Below are 23261 nucleotides of genomic sequence, written 5' to 3' on the forward strand. Positions count from 1 at the left end.
AGTTTATAACCATGATTGCTAGACAGTTGCTCTGCAATATGCAGTGGTGGACAAGCCTCAGCAGGATAATTCTAGGTAATGATTATAGATCTAACACACACACTTATCTTTTTCCCACTAAAATGATTGCAAGACAAAGAGAAACAGAGAGCAGACAGTGAATGAGAGATGACAACTAACTTTTAGAAGATGCAGAATGGTTGGATGAGCAGTAACAGCTTAGTAGAGCTGATAAAGCTATAAGCCTGGAAATTTGTATAAAAAGCAGTTAGACCTCTAGCTCCCCTCCAAACCCCACATAACCAGGTCCCACCCAGAAAGATAAGAGGCTAATTCTATGAAGAAACTGAATAAGAGGGAATCCAGGGAGGGCAAGTGGGGTGCTAGACTGCAAATGGTGGCTGCCTGAAATTAAGCAGATGGGCTTATCCCTCCACAGTTAAGGGCATAACAGAATGCTTCAACCCTACCTTACTGCTACTAGTGGAAGCTCAAAGTCAATCCTCCCTCCCCCCACCATACACACAGAGCTTCCAATCCGCAGTCCAGTGCCTCAATCTTTAATAGGAATAGGCAACAAATAATCAAGACATTGGGAGAATGCCTCAAATATGAGTGACAGAGGATAGAGCAAAATAAAACCAAAGAGCACAAAGGAAAGGAAAAGTTCTTGCAGAAAAAAGAAAACTACAGGAAGCAGAAAAAAATGTCCAAAATAGGCTTTATCATTAATGTTTTTAGGAAGACAAGAAAAGGGATTGCATCCATGAAACAAAAATAAAAAACAAGAATACAAAATAAAGAAATAAATCAGAGTACAAGACAGAGTTTATGGAGATGAAAAACATACACAATAACAAATTTTCAAATAATCAACACAAGTTGGAAGATAAGCTCAAAGAAATCTTCTAAAAAATAGTCAGAAAAATAAGAGCAGCATTAGAAAGAAAATTAGATGATCTATGCATGAGGTCCAACAGCCAACATACTAATCCAGAAAAAGAAAACAAAAAGGATGGAGGGACAAAAAGAAAAAAAAATAGGCAAGTACTTCAAAATTTTCTAAAATTCATCCTCATAGAGAACTAAAGAAAGAAAAGTGATAAAACTTAACTGGTAATAACACTATATTTAAGCTAAATGAGGGGAACTTGCTCAATATGGAAAGTAAATGTTTTGAATTCCTGTATTCTGAAAACGTCTACAGTGTTTGATTAATGTTTGTCAGAATGTAGGCTTCAAGGTTGGAAATAACTTTCCCTTGGAATTTTGAAGATTTTGTTTTTGGTCTTTCTTTCAGCTTTTAATGTTAATGCTGATGCCAATGTAATTCTCATTTCTTTATATTTAATCTATTCTTCTCCCCCTCCCTCCTTTCCTCCTTTTTTTAATGTTTCCTCTTTATCTCCGGTTTCTGAAATATTTATATTGTGTCTTGGTAAGAAAGGTGATAATGCCTAACTGATGATAACACTACATTTAAACTAAATGAGGGAACTAGCATCAACTGGGTAACCACTGCATATGGTAGGTGTTTACAATGGTAATTTAACTTCTTTTTCATAACAACTCCATGGGATAGGTACTGTTTCCCTCAATGTACATATGAGTAGATTGAGGTTCAGCAAGTTCAAGCAACTTGATAATTACTAATAAATGATGAAGCCTGAATTAAAACTTGTCTCTCTACCATTGCCTTCAAACTCCTAATATTCTCCCAAATTTTTACTCAAAACAGTCTGAAGTTTTGAGTGTTCCATTTTTTAAAAAATATATCATCCCCTTGCAGTTTTGGAATCCTGATGCTTCTGAAGAAAAGTTCAAAAAATCATCCTATAAAAACAATAATGGGCAAAAGAGAGGCTGCCCTGAGTTTTTCTCTCCTTGTTCACGTATACTGCTTTGCTTTACAGGCCTTGCACTTTTATGAAACGGGTAGGTAGATAACTATTTATCCCTTTTCCTAGAGTCATCTGAAAAGGAGGCGTGAGCTCCAGGGCCGAGTCCTGTAAGCAGAGATTTGAAGGTAAATACACAAATAAGGGAGGTCCAAGGACATGCAGTGGTGGAGGGCTTGTGCTCACTACCTCACCTATTTTGGATCTTTTTTTTCTCTCTTCCACCTTATGGTTTATGTTCATTTTCTCTGATTAGGTCTTATTGCTTGTTAGTTCTAATTAGGTGTGGACATTTTTGCCATCAAATGAGGACATTTGAGGAGACTATGACCACATGACTTGTTCCCAAAGGCTCCATGCGGCAATAGAGCTAAGAGTAAGCTGGTAAACCAGTAGCGTCGTGGGTTCCTCATTCGCCTTTCCTGGATCTAGTGAAGAAATTGATAAAAACGCTTAAAATTGCTCTTAATTACAAAACACATCAGCAGCGACCAGAATATAATTCTAATTTGTCATATTCTCTGTCGCTTATAACCTGGTGTGTTATTTATGAGTTAAGGTTGTTGGATAAACGTGAGTACATATTTCTGTATACTTTTTGAAAGAAATTGTTGGAACTTGCCAAATAATACTTAACATATGTGATAAAATTCTTCAGAACAATCCCATTAATCCAAATTAAAGGGAGAGAAAATATGAATTAGTATATCTTTTTATTCCATATAATAATAGCACTTGTGTGGTACTTACTATAAGTCAGGCCTTCATTTAAATGCTTTACATATAGGAACTCATTGAGCCCCCACAGAAACCTGTGAGGCTTCCATTATTGCCACCGTTTTAACAGATGAGAAAATTGGGCATAGAGAAATTAAATGATTTGTTCAGTGTCACACATCTAGGAAGTGGAGGGCTATGGGCATGAAATTTTAGCAATCTGACAAGTATCTACAGTCTTGATCACTAAGGTGCCTTGCCTTTTCTAGACAAATATGATTTATTGCTTTCAAACCATACATTAATTTACATAATCTACGAGAAATGTCCAGTGCATAACATGCGCTGAATAAATACTGGTCCCCTGTCTTAATCCAAAATACATCCACTGTTATCTGTGTTAATTTAGAAAACTGTTTTGGGCCCTAAAAAATATAGGAAATGATAGGAATTTTTCTAACAGGAAACCATAGAAAAGTAGAAAGAAGAAAAATTAACTTTCTCAAAAAAGATGTGTTAATATCAACTAGTCTAATTTTTTTTCTGTGTATAGGCTTCTATTGTTATTTTAACACAATTGGAATCATTTTGGATCCCTTTCACAAAATTTTTTCTTAAAATGTTTTATATGTGTAGTTCTCTTGTTTAGTCTACATTCTACATAAGTAATATTTTATGGCTACTTATTCCATCTTGCCATATCCTTGCTATGGGATATATAGGTAGTTACTAATTTCTTAGCATTGTTAAAAGAAATACAATGAATATTCAGTATATAATGATTATCTTTGTATTTAAATTTTTAAATGTTTTCTTAGGATGGATCACCTAAACCTAAGAATTGTAAAATCCTTGATTAAAACAAGACATTTGACTCCCAAAGGATGTATGCCAAGTTACCCTGCTTGTAGCAACTGCTTTATGTTGCACAAAAAAAGACTCTTTATTTGTGATAGAAACTACATCATCAGCCCAAAGTAGGATGACCAAACTCTAGTTTTTGTTTGTTTTTATCTTTTGTGAGGAAGATCAGCCCTGTGATAACATCTGCTAATCCTCTTCTTTTTTTGTTGCTGAGGAAGACTGGCCCTGGGCTAACATCCGTGCCTACCTTCCTCCACTTTATATGGGACGCCGCCACAGCGTGGCTTGCCAAGATGTGCGTCGGTAAGCGCCCGGGATCCCAACTGGCGAACCCCGGGCCGCCGCAGGGGAGCGTGTGCATTTAACCTCTTGCACCGCCAGGTCGGCCCATCAAACTCTAGTTTTTGACAGGAGGATGAATATCTGGTCCATTCATTTTTTAAAAAACAAAATTGTAACACCTAAATGGATGAATCAGTAGTGGAATATCTGAACTAAACTTGCTTGTTTCTTGTGGCGGCTTCCTACTATGTCAATTTACCTAGTCCAGAGCAATGTTTTCCAGAATTCCTATGCCTCTATGGTTATGGACAAGGATTGGCCATAAGAGAAATTCAAGATTTGGAAGGTAGAAGTGAAGCAGCAGCCACGTTACACTTGGAAAGTCAGTGGAACGTCTGGCACTGTTGATGCTCATGCACTTACTGTAGATATACTAGCTCACCTTATTGGCCAAGTGAGATCACAGTGGGGTCCCCTTTTCTTCCAGCCACCACTATTTTTCCTCCTTCAGTATCTCTACTCCTGTGCCAGGTTTGTGTTTAATTCCATAGTGCAGGCCACCTGCATCATCAAAATTGGACTCTTAGAGGTAGTGAAAGACTGACGTGGGCTCCAGCTTGTCCTCACGGATGTCAGCACGTTCTTGCTGAAATGTGCTCTTGCTCTTACTCACTTCATGCCCATCATCCCAGCGGCATGCGGGCATCCAGCTAACAATGGTTTAGCAAAACTCCTGAATATTTAACAATCAACGTGGCCTGCCCTGCTCACTTGAGGCCCAGCACCAGGGGCAGAAGCCAATTGTATAAGGTCAAATCCCTTTAACAAATCCTCTATTTTGGAGATTAGATAGATGATACAGATAAAGATATAAATACAGATATATATCCTACTAGTTCTACTTCTCTGGTCAAGCCCTAATTATTGTATTGGTTAAGACAGATACCAAATTAAGGACCTCAGTCATTAACGATTGAGATAAAATTTCTAAGGAAACTCAGTAAATTAAGATATCTCTAATTTGGTAAAAGTTCTGATGTAAAATTCACTTGAGTCCATCTCAACAATGGTCATTACAAGAAATTTGTCAGCAAAAGCTGACAGTTATAAGCATATAACTTCTGGAGAAATTTTCAATTTTAAATAATTCATCGGATATATTATAATGAATGGTGTTAACAGATTCAGGATAGTGAGTGTTCTAGATTCTGTAACACCCAAGTCAGACGCTGACCCACAGAAGAGAAATCATCTACCTGATTGTTGAGAGATTTTTGTACTTCTACAGTCTCTCTTAGGTGATAATGCCAAATCTGCCCTTGTAATTCACCCTGAGCAATAAGTGTAAGGCCTACCTAAGAGACACAAAATGCTCTTTATTTTTCTAGACTCTGGAGAGTTTGTTTTAAACAAATAAAGAGAAAAAACTATTGGTCCCCAAGCATAGTTCACTGGAGAGTTGTGCCATATCCTGAGTGAACCACTGTTTTGTGGCTCTGTCATGTGGCTACCTATGTCTGCCCATTCCAGGAATCACAAAAAGCTCAGAGGATGGAATTGGATGGCTTAGCAATAGTCAACTAGAATGAATTTTTGCTTTGCGAATCAGACTTAGATATTCTGGTTTGAATAGAGTCAAACAAATACAATTTGGGTTTCTTGACCTTGGGCTGAATTCTATTCAGATCATGCTTTTCTATGTAAATTGTATTGCTCTCCACTCCTCTTCCTGCATAGTACTTAACATGCCTAGCAGAGGGCTTTGGCATAATTAAGTGGTGTTTATTCCAACAAAATATTACTGGGTATATAAATATTTCAGGAAGTATTTGCATGCCATGATAGTAATACCTTAAGTCTTAGACCCAAATAATGTAATGGGGTAATCTAACTGCATAGTTTTGTTTATTTGTTTCAACTAATTTAGCATGGGCTTAGACAGATGCTGTCTTTAATTACTCCAAAACAGTTTTCTGCTATTTGAATATTTAGTGGAAATTTCTATGAGTACTTAAGATGCTTTCTCTGGTGAAATAAATGCTTATAATGGAAAAGTTGTTTGTTTGTTTTGATGACCCCAAGTCAACTTCTCTTGGCTTATGTGGATATGGGTACAGTGTGCCATGTGATTTGTGGTTTCAAGCATTAGCCCATGACCACTTTGTCTTTTGGCATGAACTTATTTTAAGAACGCAGGACAGGAGCTGCACCAAGGTGTTCTGATGAGGCTGGCCAACATATACTCAGCGACTGTTGAGGAAGATGGATTGTCAAATAAGCTACCCGGTGTTCTGACAAGCTACCTCAGTGTGATAATCTAGTTTAAGATCTTACTACATTATTCATTAATTTTCTCTGCCACTAATCTTATGCAACACACTTCTATTTTGTTGCTACCTGCATTCTCAGAGCTATGGAAACTGTTGTTTTATGATAAAGATAAAACCTTTCATTAATTTGCCCATGCTTTTCAGGGAAAGCAATGATCTCTGGTAGTTTGCTGTTCACAGACTGCTTCCTGCAACTGGTAATTTCCACTGGCTAAAGGAGAATTAATTGTACATGAGTAGAGACAATAGCAGGCTTAGACTAGGTCTCTGTCAAACAGCCATGGAAAAGGGGACTAATTAAAAGACTTTTGAACACACTTCCTTATTATAGCACCAACCTGTTCCCACCATGTTAGCATCTTTGCTTATGAGCACTTGGATACATGGACACAGACACATGAACACTGCTGCCCTGCAAACACCCATATTCTGTTGCCTTTTAACATCAGCACCTTTGTAAAGATAAGAAGAGTTGGCACAGAGATGCAGTTAAGGAATCACAGAACAAAAGCTGAAAAGTTTCTCAAGAAGTTACCAGGATAAGTCCTAGAAAATACCTAAGAAAATAACACCAAGTAATAGTAAAAAAAATATTAAAGGAATTATAATGTTATACTAGAATTAATTCACTTAATGCAAAAGAAAGCAGTAAAGGAGGAATAGAGAAACTAAAAAGATAGGAAACATTAAAAAAAACAAAAAGTAAAAAGGCAGACATGAATTCAACTATATCAACAATAACGTTAAATGTAACCAGATTACACAATTCAATCAAAAGGCAGAGAGTATCAAAATGGATTAAAAAAGAAGATCCAACTATTTGATGTCTATAAGATACACACTTTAGATTCAAAGATACAAATATATTGAAAGCAAATGAATGGAAACAGATATATAATGCAAATAGAAGCCATGAGAAAGCTGTAGTGGCAATATCAGACAAAACAGACTTTAAAATAATTTTTTTTTTGTGTGTGAGGAAGATCAGCCCTGAGCTAACGTCTGTGCTAATCCTCCTCTTTTTTTGCTGAGGAAGACCGGCTCTGAGCTAACATCTATTGCCAATCCTCCTCCTTTTTTTTTTTTCCCCCAAAGCCCCAGTAGACAGTTGTACATCATAGTTGCACATCCTTCTAGTTGCTGTATGTGGGACATGGCCTCAGCATGGTGGGAGAAGCGGTGCATCGGTGCGCGCCCAGGATCCGAACCCAGGCTGCCAGTAGCGGAGCGCGCGCACTCGCTAAGCCACAGAGCCGGCCTCTAAAATAAAATTAAAATGTTGCTAGAGATTAAAAAAGAGCATTTTATAATGATAAAAGGATCAATTCATCAGAAAGATATAACAATTATAAACATATATGCACCTAATAACAGAGCCCCCAAAAATACATGAAGCAAAAACTGACAGAATTGAAGGGGAAACAGGCAATTCAACAATGATAGTTGGATACTTCAATACTCCGCTTTCAGTAATGGATAAAACAGCTTGACAGAAGATCAACAAGGAAATAAAAGACTTGAACAACACTAGAAACCAACTTTACCTTTAGAACATTCCACCCATCAACAGCAGAATACGCATTCTTCTCAAGTGCACATTGAACATTCTCCAGAATATGTCATATGTTACAAAACAAGCTTCAGTAAGTTTAAATATTGAAAAGATATGAAGTATCTTCTTCAACTACAATGGAATGAAATGAGAAATCAATAACAGAAGCCAAGTTAGAAATTGGAAATAAAATAACAAACTCTCAATAACCAATGACTCAGAGAAGAATCACAAGGGGAATTAGAAAAACTTTGAGATGAATAACAAAAAAGACACACTACAAGAAAACTTATGGCATGCAACAATGCTTAGAGGAAAATTTACAGCTTTAAACATCTATATTAAGGAATAAAGGTCACAAATCAATAACCTAACCTTCCACCTTAATACAATGGAAAAAGAGATCAAGGTACATCTAACAAAAGCAGAAGAAAGGAAATGATAAAGATTAGAGTGGGAATCAATGAAACAGAGAATAAAGAAATGAACAACCAAAACCTGATTCTTTGAGGGCTGGCCCTGTGGCCTACTGGTTAATTTCAGCATGCTCCGCTTCAGCAGCCCAGGTTCCCGGGCACAGACCTACACCACTTGTCAGCCATGCTGTGGTGGTAACCCACATATAAAATAGAGGAAGATTGGCACCGATATTAGCTCAGGGCTAATCTTCCTCAAGCAAAAAATAGAGGAAGATTGCCGAGAGATGTTAGCTCAGGGCGAATCTTCCTCAGCAACAACAACAACACAAACCTGATTCTTTGAAAAAGTCAACAAAATTGACAAAACTTTAGCTAGATTGGCCAAGAAAATAGAGGAGATTCAAAGTACTGAAATTGAGAATTACAGAGGGGATTTTAATACTGACCATATAGAAATGAAAAGGATCTTAAGGAAAGACTATGAACAGTTGTATGCCAACAAATTACATCACATGGATAAAATGTACAAACTTCTAGAAAGACACAAACTACAAAGTGAATCAATAGAAATAGAAATCTATATAGACTTATAACAAGTAAAGAGATTGAATTAGTGATCAAAAAGATTCCCATAGGGAAAAGCCCAGGACCAGATGGCCTCAAATGTGAATTCTATAAAACGTAAAAGAATGTATATAGCCTTTATATATAAAGCAATATATGTATTCTTGAAATATAAAAGAATATATTATAAATGCAAATTATAAATCAAAATATAAAAATATATATTCCATATAATCTATATATTAAATATATATTCTTAGTTGAAGATGTAATTGACAAATAAAATTGTAGTGTATTTAAAGTATACATGATGATTTGATATATGTATACATTGTAAAGGCATTCCCACAATTAAGTTAATTCACACATACATCACATATTTACCTTTTTTTTCTTTTTTTGCTGAGAGAACTCAAGTTCTCTTTCAATTATACAATACAGTATTATCAACTATAGTCACGATGTCATACATTATATCCTCAGACTTTATTCATCTTATAACTGAAAGTTTGTACCCCTATACCAACGTCTAACAATTGTTCCCGTCCCCCAGCCTCTGATGCCCACCATTCTACATATGTTTCTATGAGTTAGACCTCTTATTTTTTTTTAGATTCGTGTATAAGCAATACCATGGAGTATTTGTCTTTCTCTGTCTGATTTATTTCACTTGGCATAATGCCCTCCAGTTTCATCCATGTTTTGCAAATGGTGGAATTTCCATATTTTTTTAAAGCTGAATAATATTCCATTTTGCATATATATATATATATATATTTTCTTTAACCATTCATCTGTCGATAGATACTTAGATTGTTTCCATGTCTTGGCTATTGTGAACAATGATCTGGCAAAATTATGAATTATTTTGTCGTTTCTAGATAAGATTCAGTTATTTTTATTTTATTTAGCAAACAATCTAGCATAACCAGGCAAAGACGCAATGACAAGTTCATTCACTGTGCTTTACTCTTTTTAAAATTAAATGAAAGGATTTTGTGCATAACATTTGATTTTATGCAAAATATAAGTCAGAACTTCCTTTGAAAATCATCACCACAAAAGCAACATTAAATACTAGACACTTAGTGACCTGATTATACGGCTTATTATTATATGTTTTAAATTAGGTGTTAAACTTTAAAGTATTTGTAAAAGAGCTAAAAGACTTCAAGATTTCCAACCCTCTTTTTTCACCAACAGCAATCTTCAGCTGAAAACCTCAAATTTTTAAGACCTCTGACTTCTCTTTGTTGTTGGTAACGCCATCGAGTTGATTCCAACTTCTAGCGACCCTGTGTACAGCAGAGCAGAACCCTGCCTCGTCTTTCTGCCCCATCATCTCACATTCTGGCGCTATATCACAGGGTTTTCATGCCCAAGTTTTTCAGAATTGGGTGGCCAGATGCTTCTTCCTAGTTTGTCTTAGTCTGGAAACTCTACTGAAACCTGTCCACCATGGGTGATCCTGTTGGTATTTCAAATACCAGCAGCATATGTTTCAGCATGACAGCAGCACACAGAGCCACAGTATGACAACCGATAGATGGGTGGTGTGGCTCCCAGGCTGGGAAATGAACCCAGGCTGCCGCGGCAGTGAGAGCACAAAATCGTAACCACTTAACCACCACGGCTAGCTCAGAATTCTCTACAGCATTTTAGTAGAAGAGTTATCATTGGATTGTATACCTCTCTGAAGCACTAATAGAAAAATCAAAATTGGTTTACACTGGTATGCTATCTAAATAGCCAAAATGAAAGCTAGGCAATATTCTGGTAAGCTAGGAATCATGTAATTATATTTTAATTAAAGGATTAATGTTATTACAGGTGGGACTTTGAAATATCAGTCATTGCTTTGGGTAAGGTAATAAAAAAAGTGGTATCAGAAGACTACCTGAGAAAAGGGGAGTGGTTGGTCCATGACATGACCTCTATCTTTCCCTAGTTAGCAAGGATGACTTTATTATAGTAACAAATTTAGCACACTGAAGACTTTCAAAGGTCTGACCTCAAATGTTAGAGAAAGTTAGCTTTGCTTGGATATTTGAGCCCAACAAATACAGGAAGAAAGAAGCAGGATGAACAGGCCCTGGGAATTGTGGAATCATGAAAAGGGAGGAAGCTTTGATGTACTGGGCCCCAGACTATCTGTAGTTATAGCAGTAACCAAAGCAACGTGTAATAACAGTTATTGGGAGCTTACTTTATGCCAGGCACTGTGCTAAGAACTTATATACAATAACTCAAACGTGATATATTATTCTATTTTACAGATGGGAAAACAGATTAAGCAATGCCTACAATTTACCTAAGGTCACAGATAGCAAGGATTCTAATGCACGGATTCTGACTTCAAAGTTTAGCTGCTTTAATGCTACCCTTCATTCAGAAATGGGAGACTCAAATGCTCACCAGGGCTGGGAGATGACGTAAGTGAGTGATGCAAGTTGACTGTAAAACAGCAGGAACGATGGTGCCCATGGAGAAGAGGCAACCTCACATGTGTTCCTGACAAAGGTTTTATTTTCATTTGCTTTGTTTTGTTCTTTTAAATTTGAAAAACATTTACTAGCCAAAGACAGATGCAGCACAGTTTGCCAGTTGACAGCCTCCCAATGAGGGGAAGAAGTTCAAGGGCATTGTGAAAAGTCAGACCCAGAAAACCAGTCTTTTTACTTTTTTCTTGTGAGAAATAAGTGGATCTTTTCCAATTAACACCTGCATCAACTCTGAAAAAACAAATGGGTCACAATGCCCACAGAGCTTGCCCTTTCTTTCTGTCTTCTGCTCACACTTTCCATTTCCAGATGCATACTGCAAAACACAGAACAAAATTCAAGAATTCACTTTAATTGGTGGGATGGCAGCCCTCTAAACCTAAGAATTAGGATAGTAAAATCCAAAAACATAGAGATAAGCCTTTCTATTTCCCCTTTTTCTTTCCCACAGGCCTCTGAAGTGGCTTGTCCTCAGTCAAGCCTCACTGCATGGATTAGAATGGGCAGGGGGAGAGGAGCTCAAGGGATGCTTTTCCCTTATAAGTATAAAATAATAAGCTGAAACATTCTGTTCCTGAACTATGAATTGTACTTTCTTTCCTACGCAACTCTGTGCTCACTCTTCCTCATTGTTAACATGTCCTTCTCCTCACAAGAGGCAGTAGAGAGGACTGTCTATATACCTAAGCTTAACAGGCCAACAAACCTGGGTTTGACCCCTGACTCTTCTTTTAAAGGCTACTTGTGTGTAAGTTATTCCATTTTTGAGAACTTTGGCTTCTCTAACTGTAAAATGAAGATAGTCATACCTATTCAAGCTTGCTATAAAGGTTACATGAGTTAATGCCTGCTACATTGCAATTGTTCAGTAAACGGCTCTTGTTATGACTATCTCTACCTTTCAACCTACCTAACCTTGGACACCCAACTCTACTGTTACTTCCCATATCAAACTTTAAATTAGCTCAATAGACAGAAGTTTTCTTTGCTTCTCCCGTGTGTCTGTAAGTCTCACTGTTATTCTATTTTATGAGACCTATTCCAATTGATGTCACATAAATAGCTACATAATTTTTTTTTTTCTATTTTAAATTATAATCTTGTAAAGGTAGATGTCATTTCTTATTCACCAAATATACCCACTGACATTCAGTATAGTATTTTGCTGATAATAATCACTCAAAAACATTTACTGAATAAATTCAACAAACACTCTTTCAAGCATTTTAATACAAACATTAAGTTGCACAAATTTTGTTCATATAACTTACAAACATTAACTTCCACAAACTATAATTGTACAGGATGAGAAGATGCAAAATGAACATATCCATGTAAACCACCACTAAGGTTAAATAACAGATATTGCTAACATATCACCGACAGCCAAGAAACTTTCAATCACAGCTACCACCTCCCACACTGATAAACACTATCCTGACGTGTAACACCCTACTATATTTTAGTTTTGTCTGTGTTTCAACCATATATATCTATCTATGTATAATACATATGCATAGATAAGAGTGTTTATTATTTTTTTTCTGATCAACACTATTATGGATATTATTATTGCATGTGACTCTATGTAACAGAAGTTCTTTCATTGTAATTGCCAGTAGAATTTCATCCTATGAATATTCCACAATCTATCTATCCTGATGTTGATGGAAATCTGGGTTATTTCTTATATTGGGGAATTTTAAAATATATTCCTAAGCCCATAGGAAAAAAAATATATCACAAGGAAAATTAGATGCTGTTAAAGCCGTGCTTAGAGTAAAATTTATAGCCTAAGATGCATATATTAAAAAAGAGGAATGCTCAAACATAAATCAATAAGCTTAGAATTTATACTAAGAATTTAGAAAGAGAATAAATTTAATTCCAGGAAAGTAGAGAAAGACAAAATAAAGATAAGCTTAGAATATAGTGAAATAGAAAAAAACACATGATAAAGGACATTGACAAAGTCAAAAGGTCAATTCTTTGGAAAGACTATTAAATTGACAAGCTTTGGCAAGAATAATAAAGGGAGCAATAGGAGATAAGGCTCAATAAGAAATCCAAGGGGCAAAAAGGGAACATCACTACAGATCCCACATTGATTAAAAAATAATAATAATAATAGGATATTCTGAATAACTTTATGTCAATAATGTATGAAAAATTATATTAAATGGATAAATTATAGAAAAACATAAAAAACAACACACAAAAAATTTAAAATTTGAATTTTTTTAGTGCCTGTGAAATAAAGGAGTCAGAGGAGGAACAAAAGTGAATAAAATTTGTCATTGGTTTGAAGGAGTCTGCAAACCAGTAGACTAATTAACAGATATAAAAATCTACAGTAGGAGGTAGAACATAATAGAGAATTGGTGTCATGTGGATATTGTACTTTGAGCACTTCTGATTTCCCATAAATTGTTTTTAGACCAACTTAAGAAAAACAAAAAATGCAAAATAAAAATATTTCTAAAAGTTGACAGCATCTAAAAATTGACAAAATAATAATATATTGCCCCCATGAAACTTGAAGGGAACTCAGAGGTGAACAATTTAGCTTTTCCTTGAGGGCATTTGCTAATTCTGGAAAGTTGAGTTTTTATTTTTACTCTCTCCCCTGAGTAACAGTAAAGAAATTAATGATCAGGACTCCCACAATGTGGGGAACATAAACCCACAATTATTTCATTCCCTAAAGTACTACATCCTTGGGATAAGATCGAATCAGATTTGTAGGCTAGTTTCATATGGACTGCATAGTCCAAGGAACCTCATGCCTTGAATCTGATTAAGGGGGTCCAAGACAAATAGTGCCTCCAGATACATGGGAAAAGCAAGTATATATCCTCTGTAGAGGAGCACACCTTCATTCATGACTTGATATTATTCCTAAAAATAATTTTACAAATATAATGAGTATCCCACTGTGAAGGCAACCAGGCAAACAAAGAAACAAGATACCATGAGCAAGAACCAAGGCAACTGGAACAGACCAGCAAAGACTTTAGATTTTAGATTTTAGATAACTTATCTCCTACACATTTTAATAAGTAGGAGATAAGTTAAAAATATGTGCAAGTAACAAAAAACTATAAAAAGTGATAAATGCTGTGTTATTGTAGATTATTCAGGAGAGAAAGAAATAAAATTCATCTGGGGGAGAATGACATAGGCTTCCTGAATGTGGCAGCATTTAAGTTGACCTATGAGAATTTTTAAGGGCAAATATAGGATTGAAAGTGCCTTTCATGTGGGAAAAATCTCTCGAGTAAAGACATGGAAGCCTGAATGTATTAGGTATCTTTTAAAAGTGAAGGTTAGTCCAGTTTGGTGAATAGGATTTATGAGAGGGAGCGTTGGAGATAAGATTGGTGATGTAACTTAAATATTAGATGCTGCAATAATTGAATGGATATTATTATCATTCTCACTTTTCCTACCCCTAACTTTAACTACTTGTCTGATCTAAAACTAAATGCAACTTTTCCTCCACAGGACTCTTAAAGAGTCTTGTCATCCAGGGGACTCTTAACCCAATTATTATAGGCGACCAGAGGAAGGCTCTGAGGATAATCTTCTAGGAGCAAGAAAAAAAGCAAAATTCAAATTGCTGTGTAAAAAAATAACTGAGAAAAGCATTGGCTCATGAATCATCTTAAAGTATATCTGAAAAACCATGGTAGGTGATGACAAAAGATACTGTGGTAGGAATTTTAAATTCTTTGGCATACTCATGCAGTCACGCAATGGACAGGGAACAAATCATAATTTAGGGTTTGAAAAGATACCACAGCTATATTTGTTATTCCAGATGTAACTGCCTGGTTAGGACATGAAAATGGGCTACAATCAGGCACTGTTTTTGATATATCAATGCAATTTCAATATTACAGATATGGTAAATAACAATGATTATATATTTATAGTCAAAGACTATGCCTTCTTAAAATGGAAGAATGAAAACAACACTGAGAAGAGAGATCAAGACTATGTCCTTGTCACCATCAAGAATTTAAACAAATTTCTGGAATATAAGAAGTGGATGGAAATGAATTGATGAGCAAACTTGAGCAGAGAGAACCAGCAAGCAGTGCCCTTGGGAAGTGGCTGAAGAAGATGAGAGATTCAAACATGGAGAAGTGAGGTTCAGACAGTGGGAATGCGAGGGACAAAAATCTAAATGGTTAATTTAGAGTTTTGGAGTCAAGATGGTGGCGTAAGCAGACTCGGAACTCACCTCCTCCCGTGGACACAGACAATTTACAACTACTCGTGGAAAAATTACCCCTGAGACAGAACTGAAAACTGGATAAGAGGAACTCCTGCAACAACGGACAATCCTAACTGAGGTAGAAGAGGCAGAAACTCCCTTCTGGAGAGGAAAAACGCCACCTTCACAAGCCGCCAGCTTCACGGCCGCCGGGAGCAGCTCACAGGTACGCAGCCTCCCTGGAGGCGCGGGGCCCTGAGCCGGGGAGCGCCCCCGCTGTGGGCATTTTGTGGACCCAGCACAATCGAGACCAGCGGCATAATATCTGACTTTGCCTGCTACTAAAACATTGGGGAGTACCCCCAGAAAACCCGGTTCACAAAGAAACTAAAACTGGCTCTTAAAGGGCCCGCACGCAAACTCACCCGTTTCAGAAAGCATCCTAAAATCACCAGAAAGAAAGGTGCACAGTGCTGTGGTGAAAAGAGACTCACCTAATGGGCCCTGAGTGCATCTCGGTGAGGGGTGAGACCTCTCCAGGGACTGGGACATTGGCAGCGGCCATTGTTGCGGCCTGCCTGGTGTGGGCGTGCTGACACAGACGTCATTGGAGGCCTGCTAGCCCAGGGTCTGCCCCACCCGCTCAGCCAGGGCAGGCAGACCACCCTAGAGACTGGCCCCACCCAACAACAAGCCCTCAGGCAACTTGTGGGACTGCATAGATTGGTAACTGGATTCTCTGCAGCCTGGCAACTGAGCCGACTTTAGCAGTGCAGGGTGTGCACAAGGTGCAGAGTGTGGGGCGGTGGTGGAGTGTGGGGGGCTCCCACCGTGGAGAGACTGGGTCCGCTTGGGGAGGTGGAGGTGCGCACATGGGGCAGGACTGTGTTGACTGTGTGTGTGGACCTGTGGGTGGCAGGGCTTGTCAGCTGCAGAAGACTTGTGCTTCTCAAAGACCCACATAGGTGGGGTTTGCCCCACCTTCCAAAGCCTGAAACAATTGGGTACTCCTGTGCCTGAGGCCAGCCCCACACAGCTGCAATCCTCAGAGAGCTGACAAGAGACCTAATAGGCTAGAGGCTTACAGCAATTGTAAGGCCCTGAGCCTAACAAAGTGCCACGCTGGGGGCCGACAAACGTAAAAGAAATACTGCAACACAAATGTGTTATTAGAACTTGCAGCCAACTGTGCTGGGGCTCCCCACGCCTGATAAAGAGACTGAAGGGCCCACAACAACTACAAGCAGCTGAACATTACAACAGCTGGCCAGGAGCATAACTCGGCCTCCCTGGGTGCCTACAGGGAGAACAAACAGGCCACAACAGAAGGACACACGTAGCCCACATAGGGTCACCCATGGAACATTGAGAACTGAGGGAAGCATACTGGAAGCCTCCTAAGGGATCACTTACATAAGGTCACCTATCCAAGAGCAGGAGACGTAGCTGACTGACCTAATACCTAGACACAAGCACAGGGAAAGAGGCAAAATGAGGAGGCAAAAGAATACATTCCAAGTAAGTGAACAGGACAAAACCCCAGAAAAGGAACTAAGTGAAACAGAAATGAGCAACCTACCCAAAAGATAGTTCAAACTAAGAGTGTTAAGGATGCTCACTGATCTGGGGAGAAGAATAGATGAACTCAGTGAGAATGTCAACAAAGAAATGGAAGATATAAAAAAGAACCAATCAGAAATGAAGAACAATACTGGAAATGAAAAATTCATTAGAGGGACTCAAAAGCAGAGTGGAGGATACAGAAGAACGGATCTGTGAGCTGGACGAAAGACTAGAAGAAATTACCCAAGGCGAACAGGTAAAAGAGAAAAGAATTAAAAAGAGTGAGGACAGTCTAAGCGACCTCTGGGACAACATCAAGCGCACTAACATCCGTGTTATAGGTGACCCGGAAAGAGAAGAGTGAGACAAGGGGGCAGAGAATCTATTTCAAGAAATAATAGATGAAAACTTCCCTAACCTAAGGAAGGAAACAGACATCCAGGTACAGGAAGCACAGAGAGCCCCAAACAAGATAAACCCAAAGAGGCCCACACCAAGACACATCATAATCAAAATGTCCAGAAGTAAAGATAAAGAGAGAATCCTAAAAGCTGCAAGAGAATGTCAAGTTACATACAAAAGAAACCCCATAAGGCTATCAGCTGACTTCTCAGCAGAAACCTTACAGGCTAGAAGAGAATGGCACAATATATTTAAAGTGCTAAAAGGAAAAAACTTACAGCCAAGAATACTCTACCCAGAAAGGTTATCATTCAAAATGGAAGGAGAGATCAAAAATAACCCAGACAAGCAAAAATTAAAGGAGTTTGTCACCAAGAAACCAGTGCTACAAGAAATGTTAAAGGGACTGATTTAAGGGGAAAAGAAAAGACCACAAATAGGAAAAATTATCTATTTCCATGATAAGAATGTAATGGATACAAATGCACAAAAAAGAGGTTAGATATGATATCAAAAAACATAAAAGGAGGGATGAGGGGAGTTAAAGAGTACAGCTTTCTGACAGAGGTCAAACTAAAGTGACCATCAATTCTGTATAGAAGAAGAAAGGAACAGAGAAGGACTACTAAAACACTGAGGAAAAAAAGTTAAAAAAATGTCAGTAAGTACATACTTATCAATTGCTACTTTAAACGTCAATGGACTAAATGCTCCAATTAAAAGGCATAGGGTGGCTGACTGGATAAAAAAACAAGACCCATATATATGCTGCATACAAGAGACACACTTCAGACCTAAAGAAACTTACAAACTGAAAGTGAAGGGATGGAAATAGATACTCCACGCAAGTGGCAATGAAAATAAAGCTGGGAGGGCCGGCCCCGTGGCTTAGCAGTTAAGTGCGTGTGCTCTGCTGCTGGCAGACCGGGTTCGGATCCCCGGTGTGCACTGACACACTGCTTCTCCGGCCATGCTGAGGCCGCGTCCCACATACAGCAACTAGAAGGATGTGCAACTATGACATACAACTATCTACTGGGGCTTTGGGGGGAAAAAATAAATAAATAAAAAGTATAAAAAAAATAAAATAAAATAAAAAAAAAAGAAAAGAAAGCTGGGGTAGCAGTACTCATATCAGACAAAATAGACTTTAAAACAAAAACTGTAAAAAGAGACGAAGAAGGGCATTACATAACGATCAAGGGAACAATCCAACAAGAGGATATAACACTTGTAGATATCTACGCACCCAATGTAGGTGCACCTAAATATATAAAGCAATTATTAACAGACATAAAAACAGAAATAGACAGTAACACAATAATAGTAGGGGACTTTAACACTCCACTTACACCAACGGATAGATCATCCAAACAGAAGATCAATAAGGAAACATTGGCCTTAAACGACACACTAGAACAGAAGATTATAAGAAGAAACAAAAGATTATAAGAGAATACTATGAAAAGCTATATGCCAACAAATTCGACAATCTGGAAGAAATGGATAAATTCTTAGAATCATACAACCTTCCAAAACTGGATCAAGAAGAAGTAGAGAATTTGAATAGACCAATCACCAGTAATGAGATCGAAATAGTAATCACAAACCTCCCCAAAAATAAAAGTCCACGACCAGATGGCTTCCCTGGTGAATTCTACCAAACATTCAAAGAAGACTTAATACCTCTCCTTCTCAAACTCTTCCAGAAAATTGAGGAGGGGGGGAAGCTCCCTAACTCATCCTACGAAGCCAACACTACCCTGATACCAAAACCAGACAAGGACAACACAAAAAAAGAAAATTACAGGCCAATATCACTGATGAACATCGATGCAAAAATCCTCAACAAAATACTAGCAAATCGCATACAACAATACGTTAAAATATCATACACCATGATCAAGTGGGATTTATTCCAGGTATGCAGGAATGGTTTAACATTCGCAAATCAATCAACATCATACACCACATTAATAAAATGAAGAATAAAAATCACATGATCATCTCAATAGATGCAGAGACAGTATTTGACAAGATAAAGCATCCATTTATGATAAAAACTCTGAATAAAATGGTTCTAGAAGAAAAGTACTTCAACATAATAAAGACCATATATGAGAAACCCACAGCTAATATCATCCTCAATGGTGAAAAACTGAAAGCTATGCCTCTAAGAACAGGAACCAGACAAGGATGCCCACTGTCACCACTCCTATTTAACATGGTACTGGAAGTCCTAGCCAGAGCAATCAGGCAAGAGAAAGAAATAAAAGGGATCCAAATTGGAAAGGAAGAAGTGAAACTGTCACTATTTGCAGATGACATGATTTTATATATAGAAAACCCTAAAGAATCCACCAGAAAACTTTTAGAAGTAATAAACGAATATGGTAAAGTTGCAGGATACAAAATCAACATACAAAAATCAGTTGCATTTCTATACACTAACAACGAAGTAGCAGAAAGAGAAATTAAGAATACCATCCCATTTACAATTGCAACAAAGAGAATAAAATACCTAGGAATAAACTTAACCAAAGAGGTGAAAGATCTGTACACTGAAAACTATAAAACATTTCTGAAAGAAATTGAAGAAGGCACAAAGAAATGGAAAGATATTCCATGCTCCTGGATTAGAAGAATTAACAAAGTTAAGATGTCCATACTTCCTAAAGCCATCTATAGATTCAATGCAATCCCTATCAAAGTTCCAACAACATTTTTCACAGAAATAGAACAAAGAATCCTAAAATTTATATGGAACAGCAAAAGACCTCGAATAGCTAAAGGAATCCTGAGAAAAAAGAACAAAGCTGGAGGTATCACACTCCCTGATTTCAAAGTATACTACAAAGCTATAGTAACCAAAACAGCATGGTACTGGCACAAAAACAGACACACAGATCAATGGAATAGAATCGAAAGCCCAGAAATAAACCCACACATCTATGGACAGCTAATCTTTGACAAAGGAGCCAAGAACATACAATGGGGAAAAGAAAGTCTCTTCAACAAATGGTGTTGGGAAAACTGGAAAGCCACATGCAAAAAAATGAAAGTAGACCCTTACCTTACACTATACACAAAAATTAACTCCAAATGGATTAAAGACTTGAATGTAAGACCTGAAACTGTGAAACTTCTAGAAGAAAACATAGGCAGTACACTCTTTGACATCGGTCTTAGCAACATCTTTTCAAACACCATGTCTGACCGGGCAAGAGAAACAATAGAAACAATAAACAAATGGGACTACATCAAACTAAAAAGCTTCTGCACAGCGAAGGAAACCACCAACAAAACAAAAAGACAACCTAACCATTGGGAGAAGATATTTGCAAACCATACATCTGATAAGGGTTTAATCTCCAAAATATATAAAGAACTCATGCATCTCAACAACAAAAAAACTACCAACTCAATTAAAAAATGGGCAAAAGACCTGAATAGACACTTCTCCAAAGAAGATATACAGATGGCCAACAGACACATGAAAAGATGTTCAAAATCACTTACTATCAAAGAAATGCAAATCAAAACTACAATGAGATATCACCTCACGCCCGTCAGAATGGCTATAATTAACAAGACAGGAAACAACATGTGTTGGAGAGGATGTGGAGAGAAGGGAACTCTCATACACTGCTGGTGGGAGTGCAAACTGGTCCAGCCACTATGGAAAACAGTATGGAGATTCCTCAACAAATCAAGGATAGAACTACCATATGGTCCAGCTATTCCACTGCTGGGTATTTATCCAAAGAACTTGAAAACGCCAATGCATAAAGATACATGCACCCCTGTGTTCATTGCAGCGTTATTCACAATAGCCAAGACTTGGAAGCAACCTAAGTGCCTATCAAGGGATGAATGGATAAAGAAGATGTGGTATATATACACAATGAAATACTACTCAGCCATGAGACACGATGAAATCCAGCCATTTGTGACAACATGGATGGACATTGAGGGTATAATGCAAAGTGAATTAAGTCAGAGGGAGAAGGTCAAATACCGTATCATTTCCTTCTTTAAGTAGTAGATAATAACAACAATAAACAAACACATAGGGACAGAGATTGGATTGGTGGTTACCAGAGGGGAAGGGGGGAGGGAGGAGGGTGAAAGGGATAATTCGGTACATGTGTGTGGTGATGGGTTGTAATTAGTATTTTGGTGGTGAACATGATGTAATCTATGCAGAAATAGAAGTATAATGATGTACACCTGAAATTTTTACAATGTTATAAACCAATGTTACTGCAATAAACAAAAAATTAAAAATAAATAAATAAATGGTTAATTTAAAAACCACTTATGAAACAAATATATCAATCACCACATCTCTTCCTTTCCCTATCCTTCTGTATAAAGAGCCACTGATACAGCTCAATCAACCTCTGGAATGAAATTGAAGTGATCCTCCCCAAAGCAATAAGGTAATCTTCCTGAGGGACATTAAAGCTCCCAGCATAAATGTGGACAACTGGCCCTGGAACAAATACCAAATTGTAGAGATTTAAAGTAGTAATCAATTCTTTACTATTTCCCTTGAGTCTGTGCATCAGGAATTAGGGCAGGGCTCAGCTGGGTGGTTCTCCAGCACTTGACATCAGCTGGAATTGCTCACTCAGCTGCCTTCAGCTGGCAACTGGGTTGAGCTGAATGCTTCACTCACATGCCTGGTGCTTTAGTGCTCCTCCGTATGGTCTCTCTCTCTCATAATTGTCTGTCATCATTCAGTAGTCTTCCCTGAGATGCTCCGTGGCATGATTGACTTCCCAGAGAGATCATTCCTCATAGACAAGCCTCAATTGCAAGCCCTAAACAAAGTGAAGTGTAAGGATAAAATAAAGACTTAGATATGGACTCAGAAATTTAATTTCCATTAACTTTCTTGGAAAAAAAGTGAACTCCAGCAAAATAAAACAAAACAAAGTAAAATGAAGAAGAAGGAGTGGGAAGAGGGACTATGACGGATTCAACTCAGGGATCCAATAGATCAACTCAAAAGGACAATGACAAGAATTTCCACACTAGATTATCATGTTGACCACCTGAGATGGTTATGTTTACTCTTAGAGAGTAAAACTGGGCTCGGAGGGAAGGGAGGCAAACTTTTAACTCTCATTTAACTCCATCAGTACAGATCAAATTAATACTTAATCTTTGTATTACTTTTACAGTGATTCTCAAAGCAGACAAAGCTCAGAAAAACTTACAAATAGCTTTCTTCAATATAAAATATAAAATTTGTTTTAAAGTTATTAATCTTTCTATAATTCCCCTATTCTTTTCACTTATACTTTTAAGGTGATCTTTGATAGTAGTTTGATATCCTTTGGGATTTTCATTGTTTCCTAAGTTGTGCCAGAAAGTGGGCTTGATTTTGATCTCTCCCTCTAACTCTTTTGGTCTTTTGAGGTTTTTTATTTCTTGATCTTCCTCCCACTCAGAGTTTCTTTGATTACATGTAGAAGTGCTGACTGGAAGATATTGCCCGTGACTTTCATGTTCTATCTTTCTTATTATGCACTAATTAAGAAAATTAGGCTTCACCAAAAGTGCAACCTTATTCAAAGCAGAGGAACGTGGGTGATCAACAAAGCTGTGCATTTACAACCGTGGAGGACAATTCTCATTGAAGAGGGAAAGAAAAAGAGAAAAGGAAGGAAGGAAGAGAGAGAAAGAGAGACAATGGGTATGGGAAAATGTGAATGTAATATATACTTCTTGTATAAAACATCTTCTGAAAAGAGAACCTTCCGCTGGGGAGCAAACTGTGTTTGCAGACATTATCTGATTAAACTTCATGACATTCAACAAGATGAGGACAATGAGAAAGTTTGTGATGGGACAGAATTGTGATTCACAGAATGACAGCAAGGCTTAAATCATATTTTCCTTATTCTCTAGCTTTTGTTCTGTTATTACGCATTATAATTAA

The 23261-nt window shown here is 37.5% G+C and overlaps 1 long non-coding RNA gene across 2 annotated transcripts in view; it reads right to left on the reverse strand.

Annotated features, from left to right (window-relative positions):
* The window catches only part of LOC147917009 (uncharacterized), a 66271-nt gene extending 50332 nt beyond the window's left edge, over positions 1-15939 (reverse strand). Inside the window, exons 1-2 of one of the 2 annotated variants that reach the window (XR_015552193.1) lie at positions 15841-15939; positions 7636-7775 (exon numbers count right to left, since the gene is read on the reverse strand). This is a non-coding gene — a long non-coding RNA (uncharacterized LOC147917009). The remainder of the gene's footprint in view (positions 1-7635; positions 7776-15840) is intronic. The other variant, XR_015552192.1, reaches the window with a different exon arrangement.
* Positions 15940-23261: the final 7322 nt, after the last annotated feature.

This window comes from Ceratotherium simum, chromosome 5 (assembly GCF_057802395.1).
Source record: "Ceratotherium simum simum isolate JZ-2026a chromosome 5, ASM5780239v1, whole genome shotgun sequence".
Lineage (NCBI taxonomy): Eukaryota > Metazoa > Chordata > Mammalia > Perissodactyla > Rhinocerotidae > Ceratotherium > Ceratotherium simum.